This window comes from Protopterus annectens, chromosome 16.part0, assembly GCF_019279795.1.
Source record: "Protopterus annectens isolate FY-2018-M chromosome 16.part0, PAN1.0, whole genome shotgun sequence".
Classification (NCBI taxonomy): Eukaryota; Metazoa; Chordata; order Ceratodontiformes; family Protopteridae; genus Protopterus; species Protopterus annectens.
The window spans coordinates 229,881,146-229,890,169 of record NC_056750.1 but is presented as its reverse complement, the minus strand read 5'-3'; positions in this window follow the sequence as shown (position 1 = coordinate 229,890,169).

Sequence of the window (9,024 nt, the reverse complement as noted above, 5' to 3'; positions counted from 1 at the left end):
TTGTAATGTGCACCAATATCACTTTTTATAACTTACTAAAACTTACAACTTTGTGTGATATTTACTGTTTATTCCATTTTAATTCCATTATTTTGTGCATCTTTCTTTAGAGCTTGTTTAAGCTTTGCAGTATTATATATCTACTATTTTTTGGAGCTTTTCTCCCTTGGCCTGTACTGAAAATTGGAAATGTACTCATTTGAACTTTCCCAGTAAACAGAAACAAATAAAGTAAAATAAATATTAATAGGACTTTATCAAAAAGGGAAAAAAAGTTGTTATTGTAAAGAATAATTGTGTAAAATCTTGCCATAACTATAGATGTCCTTCTCTTCCATGTTGCAGTATTCAGTAAAATCTGAGTTTTCTATGTACATCCAAAGTATGGAGTACCCTCTCACTAGAGTTTTAAGGGGTAGAGAAAAAAATAAGTGGATGGATTGGTTAAGGGACAAGTCATTAACCACTTTAGGCATGAAAGAGGAATTGGTATGAAGAGAAACCCTATCCCTGTGGAAAATTAAAAAGGGTTGAGAAGCCATTCAGACTTGAAGCTCAGAAATTCACCTAGCAGAGTTGATGGCTACCAGTAAAACAGTTTTTCCATGTGCAGGTTTTTAAAGAAGCAGAAGCTGGGGGTTCAAAGGGTGTCTGAGTCAGTTTTTTCCAGAACAAACTTCAAATCCCAGGGAGGAGGAATAGGTCTCCTGGGAGGTCTGATGAGCTTAACCTCTAGTCAAGCTAAGGGAGGGTGATAAAGCCAGACATGCATCTCCTTTATTGAGTTTCTTGGCCTCCTGCAGGACTAGAAGCATGTCATCAGAGAAAAGGTGTCTGAAAGAAATCAGAAGCCTATCACCCACAGTGTCAAATTCATTTTTGTTAGATGTGGGTGAATGAAAGATCCCTTGTTTTGTGTGAGAAGATCCACCCCTTGAAGTAACTTATGATGACTACTCTTGGCTAACTGCAGAAGAAGAGGGAACCAATGATGTTTTGGCCAAATGGGCTCACCAGCAAGATTTTGTGGGTGCCTTGCTGAATTTTTAGTAAGACTTTCTGAATAAGTGGGAAGGGGGGAATGTGTAGAGAAACATCCCCTTCCATAAGAAAGAAAGGGCATCCACCTTCCACACCAGAGGGTGTGAAGCTCTAGCACAAAATGTTGGAAGTTGTCTGTTCAGACGGGAGGCAAAAAGATCTATTTGAGGCATACCCCAGCAGTGGAGAATATCCAGAAACACATCCCTGTGGATCATCCATTCATGTGCTTGTGTCATGGATCTGCTCAATGAGTCTGCTAGAACATTTTGAGCTGAGGTGATGTAGCCCACTGTCCAAGTTTCCTTTGCTTGTAATTAATCTCCCAAGCTTGTAGAGCTAACCTGCAGAGAAGGTAAAACTTTGCCCCCCCCCCTCCACTTGTTCACATACCAAAGAACTGTGGTGTTGTCTGTGAACAGTTTCAATGGGCCTAGTTGAAGAGATGAATGGAAGGCTTGAAGTGCCAAAATCAGAGCTCACATCTCCTTGATGTTGATGTGTTGTTTTCTTGTCAAAGGAGACCACAGACCTTAGATCTTTAGGTTCCCAAAGTTGTTCCCCACCCCAGGTCTGAGGCATCTGCAAACAGCTCCTGAATGGAGTCTGGTGGCTGAATGGAGAGTAATGGATTCTGAGATATTTGTTGAATCCACCAATGTAATTCCTTTTTCAGACATGGAAGAAGTGGAACTCCAGTAGACGAGCATGCTGAGACCAAAGTGTTTTCAGGTATCACTGGAACTTTGCATGTGACGTCTGGCTAGGGGCAGCATTGGTATAACAGAAGCCATGAACCCTAGCATCCTGAGAAACTCTCTGGCTGTCAAAAAGGTAAGAGGAAGAAACTGCTGGAAGAATGTCAACAGAGATTGCATCTTTTGCAAAGGCAGAAGGGATATCATAAGGTCTGTCCTTAACCTGCAGCTCAGGAAGACCTGATCTTGAGAAGGGGTTAGTGAAGACTCATTGTAGTTGATAGTGAATCCTAGACTTAGGAGCAAGGAGATAGTGGTTTGAAGGTTCTGATTCAGGATGTCTGGATGTTTTGCTTGGATAAGCAGGTCATCAAGCTGAGTAGATGAGAATTCCTTGTAATCTGCAGAAGGCAATGACAGGAGCCAGACACTTTGTGAATACCTTTAAAGCCATAGAGAGTCAAAAGGGCAAAGCATAAAACTGAAAATGAGAGGAAGCACCAGAAAAGCGCAAGAATTTCATGAATTGAAGGTGAACGGGGAATACAGAGGTATGTATCCTTGATGTCTAGGGAAAACAGAAAAAGTGAGGTAGCAAGAGAGGAAACGGAGTTTGTAGAGTGAGCATCCTGAAGGTAGGAACTTGTAAGAAAAGACTGAGGTGGGACAAATCTAAAATTCATCTCCAAGGGCCATCTTCCCTGGGGGCTAAGAACATCCTGGAATAGAAGCCTTTTCCTCTTTCCATGGAGGGAACTTATTGAATTGTTCCTTGTGAGATCAAGTCTTGAATCACCTGTGGAAAGAGATGGAGCTGGTCCCTTAGGGGTTGTGGGATGCCCATGAAGGGAGGAATGGATTTTCAAGTCATGAAATAACCATTTTGGACAATGGACAGAACCCATTTGTATGTGATAATGCTTGTCCAGGTAGACAGGGAGTGAGAGAGGTGCTGTGAAAGAGGTTTTTTTGTGAGTATGACCAGGTAGTCAAAGACTACCTGGCTTATCTGGAAAGGGGGTCATATGGGCGGAAGATAGCTGAGACCTAGCCGGAGTGTGTTTATGTGAGCTCTTCTTCTGAGATTGAGAAGAAGCTGGGGTTCTTTTCCTAATAAAGTTAGGCATGGAAAGGTAATTTCTGTGGTATTTTGGAACTGGAGACATGAATATATTTCAGTTCCTGGAGTTCTTTCACTTTATCTCGGAGTGTTTTGAGGATGGCAGCAGCATTTTCACCAAAAAGGGCAGAGTTGTCCAGGGGTGCATCCATTATTTTTGCTTTGAAATCCTCATGCAAAGGCTGCAGCCTTAGCCGGGAGTACTCCTGAGGACAGATTCCGATGCTACTGATCTTGCAGAGACCTCTGCAGTGTCATAACCACATGCAATGGAGTGTCTGGTAACTTGTGGGAAGAAAGTGTCAGGAGTGAGGAGAGTTGAAACGTGGCTGCTGAAACGTGGCTGCTGAGTCTGGAAGATCTGTAAGCAGTTTAGAAGCCTGAGTACGTAGGGCCAGTACATACTTAGACGTATGTGTCTGATAATTAATGGCCATAAAACCAGAGTGGAAGTGGTGTGTACCTTTCTTCCAAGCCTCACCATCATTTTACTGTCTTTATCTGAAGGCAGTAGGGTAGTGGAATGCAGCAGCTTAGAAACATCTGCAAGAGACTGAAATTACAGCTGGGTCTGCAGGAGTGCATATGAACAGAAACATACTGTCCTCAGGGACTTTATAAAACCTGTCTGGCCTTTTGGGTATCGGAGGCAGAGAATCAGGGCTTTTGGATGCTGAAAGAAAAGCATCCTGAAAGGCTGGTAACACAGGTGGGATAACAGAAGGTGAAGGTGAGTCTATTTGTAAAAAGTCACAGTACCTCTTTTGTACTTTTGAAACCTGAGAGCTTTCCCACTTGAAAAAACAAACTCTCATCTATGAAATAGTCTCACCAAGGGAAATAACTTCCTCAGGCGAGTCCTCACCATTAGAGTTGACTGCAGGGGAAGCATAAACCAGGGGGGAGTCAATCTGTGTGGAGTAAGCCAGAGACTCATCTGAAGGTGAATCCTCTTTTTCAGAGATCTCTTGTTCTACAGCAGCATTCCTAAGTAAAGATGTTGGAGGTAATACAGGAGTAGGTGGCTGAGTAGAGGAGAGTCTGAGTGTTAAAAATGCACTCAGGACTCCCTGTGAAAAGGCTTGCCAATTTGGGAAGGATCCTGTGAAGGAGAAAGATGTGCTTGTTTTTGTTTCTTCTTCTGTGGAGGATCTGCCCTAGGCTGGGAAGGTTAGGCCAACATAGGCCTAGGCTCTGGCACCAATGTCAGCAAATCCTTTATCATTAAGACAGAAGAGGTACTGTGAGGTATGTCTGAAGGAGCAAGCCATGGCTCCCCCTTACCATCAGTAATGGGCATTTGTGATGCCTCTGCAGACATGCTTAAGGAACTTTCCCTAATGGTTTCTAAATTAGTTTCTGCCGGGGGAAGAGGACCAGACACTGAACATTCCTCTAGGCCTTCACTGGCCTCAAGAGGGACGTCCATGATCAGAGGCACAGCCAAAGATTCAGGCCTTACCTTTTTCACCTTCTTTTTCAGATGTTCACCCGATGAACCCGAGGCACCTTCCATAGCAAGTGCTAATTGCTTTAACCTCTGGTTTTCTAGGTAAATATTATAGGCCAAAAGATGACTGGGGAGTGTCTTAGGAAGAAATGCAGAACCCAGGCAGAAAAGGCATCAACTGTGATTGCCTTTGTGTGGAATCTGTCTTCCACAGTGGCACTTGCCCTTCTTGGATGACATTTACCTAAGACAAACATGCAGTAGCAAATGCACAAATAAATTTTCCCCAATGGGGCACTTATCTGAAAGAAGAACAACTTTGGCGATCAGATGAACAGTAGAAGCTGGTGTTTGGACTGGCGGCAGAGAAGTTTTAAGGATGGTACGTGTAGACATCACTTTTATGTCCTATGTTGGCTGAATCCCGTGTGCAATATTGCACGTACCTAGCAGTAGCTTAAGTCTTTGATATACTGGCCAGATATTCAGGTTGCCTAGGTGGAGAATCCCCCATGTTATGAATACTTTAACACAGGAATAGAAGGACATCTACCAGATATGACAAGGACTGTTACTGTATTTTACTAGAAGAAATTTATTTATTTATCTATGATAGAAGTGAATAAGCAATTCAAGCCACATATAAAATGTTTTTTGTTAATCTTGCCAGTTGTTATTCTTTTTACTGCTGTAACAACTGCTTTTATATGGTTTAACAAAAGTGTTGAACAAAAACACTTTTTGGAGAATTTTATCATTTAGTGATAACGAATTTTTATCTGGAACAACCAAGACTGTTATATTGTGAAATAATTGTTGTATTGCTTGTTATTGTTAGATGTTAATCTACAATGCTGATATTGCTGATATGATTGTTATCCAATAAAGTTGCTTGTGAAAAATCAATAGTTAATATTTGCTGTCCCCAAAACACAATGATAGTTTATGAAACACTTAAAATTTGTTGAGTTATAAATGTCGCACATGATAGGCAACACACTGCTTGTTAATGAAAAACACAAAACAGCCTGCAATCATTAATAGGGAAAAAACTGTTTCTGTTAACAATACAATGCATTACAGGCTACAAAATCTCAACTTTTGTGGCATGGTTGCTAATAAGCTTTCATGATTTCCATAATAGCGTGACTTGAAATGTCAACAACATAGACCTGTCCCCTAATCAGACCTCAATTTCTACTAGATGCTCTAATAGGATCTTTTTCTAAGTTGGGCCCTGCAGACAGGAACACTAGCTTAGTGAAAATGAGAATATATATATATATATATATATATATATATATATATATATATATATATATATATATATATATATATATATGTGTGTGTGTGTGTGTGTGTGTGTGTGTGACTGAGAACTGGAATGAATGTGGATGAAACATCCATGAATGTTTCACCACCAGCCTCATGACATAGAAAGATAAATCCTTGTCTATACTTCACATAGCATGAGTTCCATTACCAGCAAAAGTGAGGATCTGGCAGAGGAAGGTAGGAGTACTGTATGTGGTTTAATATGAGTCTCAAGACACCCTCAGTGGGGCAGAATTCTGAAGCTGAATTGTTGTATTTCAATGCATGTTACCTAAAATGAAAATCCTGATAATATGTTCCTCAAACTTAAACAACTTGCAAAGGTTTGAAGCTATCTTGACCTTGTTTGTGTACATTGTTAGCAGTCTTCAACATTTTCACCTCAAACTTCAAACTGCAGCTTTGCTTATATTCCATAGTGGTTTTATACAAAACATGCTGTTTCATCTTTTGATTTTAATGACATTAATATGCTCTTAAATGATTTTTGAAAGTTTCCTCAATTTTCTGCCAGTACAAAAAACATTGCATTCTTAACCACGAGCCACAAAAATTACATTTTGTATAGTACAAGTGAATGTGCAATTAAAAAAATTCTGGACATCATGTGAGAGTACGCTTACAGTATTCAAGTGACTTTGGGTTTACTTTTCTAGAAAAAGTGGTATCACTGTATGAGTTGGAGGGAATACATTTGGCAGGTCAAGATAAATACCTGCTGTGAACCCCAAATTTATGATGCAGATAATTTTAAAGTGCTTTAAAAGAAGAGGGGTAGGGAACATTAATATATATTTGTGACATGATGGACCACATTTGTATGACACAGTGTTTTAAGTGTTTACTTGACTGTTTTGTACTTACAGTCTGAGGAAGCCCAGGAGGGATAAAAGCACTTATTGTGAAATTTTAATAAGCTGGATTTGTTACATTAAGATAGCTGTATTCTTCTATGGTGATTTGTTGATCTGTGAAGAGGTCCTGCAGATTAATTCTTATTGCTTTATAAGCCCTGTTTAATTCATTGATGGAAACTGGGGTGTATGTTTCATCTTCCAAAAGCTGTTTCATTTTATGTATATAATCAATTTTATTCATTACTACAAGTCCTCCCCCTTGTCGGGTTTCATGTACCTAATATCCATATTATGTTTTAATTCATGTAATTTAAGTTTTTCAGTTTCTGTGAGATTATTTGCATTTATGTTTGTTGATTTATTTTTCTTTGCTAGTGTACTCCAAATATCCAGCTTGGAAATGTTTTCTAATAGTTGGATACTAGGGTGTAATGGATGGTTGGATGTGCTGGATAATTTTAATTTTGCGTCATATTTTCAATGTTTTGAGACATAAGATTACGGTTTAATTTTCTTATAAAACACTTTAAATCTATTTATACATGTACAACATCTGTTAATCTAGATGGGACAAATGTCTGTTCTTTAGAGGACATCTCTGCACTATCCACATCAATATTGTACAATGAATAGTTATACACATTGAAATCCCCTACATGATTTTTTTATAATATTGTAAGCTTGTGCAGCTTGGTCAATATGACTGACTGATCATTTGTTTCTACAGGTCTATTTCCTTCTCCTGAAATGTTCTAATGTCTAAAGCACTCTGAGATATCAAACTCAATTGCTGTTCCTTCATTAATAGTAAGTTGTAATTCTCCGTCCCCTCTGATTGTTCTGTCTGCCCTTCAGGGGTACCTGTGCTGATCCCCTGCCTCTCTGAAATTTTCTCCTCTGGGGAGTGCCGCCCTGATGATATGATTGACCTATCTGGTCTTGGTGTTTCATTCTGAGTCTCTTGGATCTTCTTGGTTCCGGATATTCTACCGGATCTAAACAAATATTGTTGTTATCATTTTCTTGTTGGAGATTTTCATCAGAAATAAATTGTTCTAAACCTAGCTGGTTTCAGAGGGTGTGTAACCAATCAAAATAGACATATTGAGTATAAAACCGATTGATTTTGTTTCTACTGTTTTTTGCAAAAACAAAAGCACTTATTTTATAGTGTATGATTTTATTTGCCAATTTTAATACTGTTTGGATAAATAAAGTGGTTGTACCAGAGGTCTTTCAGTCTGGAGGAGTTTTTGAACCATACAATATATTGTTTCTGAAGTTTAGACTTCTTTGTTTTTTTGGGCAATGGCCAGATGACATCATTTAGGGATTCAATGATTGTGTCTAGTTTGCATTCATTTGCAGACTTGGTCAGCCACAACCCCTAAGTTTTGACCTGAACTTCATTAAAGTATATACCAAACAGTATGTGGCCCATCACTGACCCCTGTGGCACCCCACTGGTAACAGGTCTGCTGGTTGATGTGGAGTCACCCACTTTGATTGTGTGTGTTCCGTTTGTGAGCCAGTTGGCAGCCCATCTTACAATGAAGGGGCTTACAGTTAGTTTGCTAAGTCTACTGGTAATGTGGGATTGTGTTGAAAGCCTTTACCAAGCCAAGGTATACTGTATGCACAGATTTTCCCCTTGTCAGTGGCCCTGGTCACATTGTTAAAGAACTCTACCAGATTGACCAAGCATTATCTGTCCTTGATGAAGCCGAATTGGGTAGGATCCAGCATTTGGAGGTAGCCTATGTCTTTATTTATGAAATCTATAATGATACATCCTTTGGCCTTACAGATGAGGCTGGTCAGGCTTACGGGTATGTAATTCCCCGGGTCTGTTTTTAGGCCACCTATGTGGATGACAATAACTGTTGCATTCTCCATTCAGCAGGAACAAGGCCTGTGGTTAGGTTATGATTGAAAAGGGTAGTAAATGGTGATGCTAGTTCATGTTTTAGCCTGTTTAGAAGACAGCTTGGGATGCTGTCTGGTCCCACAGAAGCTGTGTTTTTTCCCTTGGATAATGCCTTGAGGACCTGCTCTTCAGATATGTAGGGTGAAGAGGTTTGGGAAAGATTTGTGATAAGTTAGGAGGTGATAAGCGAGTGAAATTTTCACCAAAACTATCTGCTAGCAGGTTTGCCATCTCTGTGGGTCAGTGTATGTGATATCGTTAGTCACTAGTTCTGCACATGCCTGGGTCCTACCTTTTAGGCTATGCATGTAGCTGTAAAAGGACTTATGATTTTCCTTGGCTGCACTTAAGTTTCTCTCAAAGAAGTCATTAGAGGATTTGACAAGTTGTCTTATTTGCCTGTTGAGGTTAAGGAGGGTGCTTTTCCATTGTCTGGGTCTTGCCTTTGTTTTGCCTTTGTTTTCTTGGAAAGCAACTTTTTGCATTTATTATAAAGTTTCTTGATGTTGGAAGTCCATCATGGCAGTTTGTTTTTACTTGGGGCTCTAGCCTTGATTTTTTTCTATTACAGCCAAGTTTATGCAAATGATTGTACA